Raw genomic sequence first — 2,150 nt, 5'->3', positions numbered from 1 at the left:
GAGGACCTTGCTTCAGTTTTCATCAAAATTTCTGCCAGTGTTGTCCTTGAATCATAAAAAAAATGATTTATGTGTATTTATGGGTGACCACGAATATCATGGCATCCAGTCCCATCACTTCATGGGAAATAGATGGGGAAACAGTAGAAACAGTGTCAGACTTTATTTTGGGGGGCTCCAAAATCACTGCAGATGGTGATTGCAGCCATGAAATTAAAAGATGCTTACTCCTTCGAAGAAAAGTTATGACCAACCTAGATTGACCAACCAACATTACTTTGCCAACGAAGGTCCATCTAGTCAAGGCTATGGTTTTTCCAGTGGTCATGTATGGATGTGAGAGTTGGACTGTGAAGAAAGCTGAGCACCGAAGAATTGATGCTTTTGAACTGTGGTGTTGGAGAAGACTCTTGAGAGTCCCTTGGACTGCAAGGAGATTCAACCAGTCCATTCTGAAGGAGATCAGCCCTGGGTGTTCTTTGGAAGGAATGATGCTAAAGCTGAAACTCCAGTACTTTGGCCACCTCATGTGAAGAGTTGACTCATTGGAAAAGACTCTGATGCTGGGAGGGATTGGGGGCAGGAGGAGAAGAGGATGACAGAGGATGAGATGGCTGGATGGCATCACTGATTCGATGGACGTGAGTCTGAGTGAACTCCGGGAGTTGGTGATGGACAGGGAGCCCTGGCGTGCTGCGATTCATGGGGTCGCAGAGAGTCAGACACGACTGAGCGATTGAACTGAACTGAACTGAAAGGATTTATAATATTTCAGTTAAATTTATTTGTCATTGAATTATTTTATACTTAAACATTACATTAAAAAGGAGAACCCAACTCTATCTTCCTATGTATATTGTTTTTCACTTTATATAGACAATTTTCATAAGATTACTTAATTTTACAAGTGCTAGTAAGTAATAGTTGGATTTCCCTCCTATTTCTTGTGAAAACTCATTCACAGCTTTTAAAAATTTCATTAAATTTTTTTCTAAACATCATTGACATTGTATTTGTGCAGGTGTATTTTTAAAAGACTTATGAATGTACCTGTTTGTTGCACAGTAATTTTAAAATTTGCTTTCAATACGTAAATCTAAGGAGGTTGTGTCTTCATTTTTCTTTTAGAATAGAAAGTGATCAGGTATTTCCAATGATTTGAAAAGCTACTAAAAATATCAAGTAAAAAATGATCACAGAATCCATTTTTTTCATTTAACATAACTACATAGGTAAATTTAGATGTTAGACTAATACATTTAAAATATTTTCTCATAAATGATATAGTTGTTACTGTTGTTTAAGTTGTGTCCAACTCATTTGCAACCACATGGGCTATAGCCCACTAGGCTCCTTGGTCCATGGGATTTCCCAGGCAAGAATACTGGAGTGGGTTGCCATTTCCTTCTCCAGAGGATCTTCCCAACCCAGGGATTGAACTCTCATCTCCTGCACGGCAGGTGTATTCTTTACCACTGAGCCGTATGGGAAGCCTCACAAATAATATTCTAGGAGGTCTATATACAAGCAAGTAATCAGTAGTCCAATAAAATAAACATAATCTGTAGAGTAGGCAATTAGTAAATTATTTTAGAGATAAACTGAAATCAAATTTGAAAGTATCTGAGAAGAGTTCTTTTTCTACTGAAGGCCTGAAGGAAATGAGGCAGATAAAAATATGAACATCTGGGCCTAAAAAGATTTTGTTAAGTGGAACAAACAAGAGTGTTAAATGCTTTTTTGTTGTTGTTCAGTCTCTAAATCATGCTCCACGCTTTGCACCCCATGGACTGCAGCATACCAGGCTCCTCTATCCTTCACTATGTCCCCAAGTTTGCTCAAATCCATGTCCACTGAGTCAGTGACGCTGTCTGACCATCTCATCCTCTACCACTCCTTTCTCCTTTTGCCTTCAGTCTTTCCCAACAACAGGGTCTTCTCCAGTGAGTTGGCTCTTCGCATCAGGTGGCCAGAGTATTGGAGATTCAGCCTCAGCATCAGTCCTTCCAATGAATATTCAGGGTTGATTTCCTTTAGGATTGACTGGTTGGTCTCCTTCCTGTCCAAGGGACTCTTGAGAGTCTTCCCCAGCACCACAATTTGAAAGCATCAACTCTTCAATTTCCACTTTTCCTCCTTCTGTTTGCCAT

Source organism: Oryx dammah, unplaced genomic scaffold (assembly GCF_014754425.2).
Source record: "Oryx dammah isolate SB20612 unplaced genomic scaffold, SCBI_Odam_1.1 HiC_scaffold_26, whole genome shotgun sequence".
NCBI classification, from domain to species: Eukaryota; Metazoa; Chordata; class Mammalia; order Artiodactyla; family Bovidae; genus Oryx; species Oryx dammah.
The sequence above is the reverse complement of the archived record's forward strand: the minus strand, read 5'-3'. Positions refer to the sequence as shown.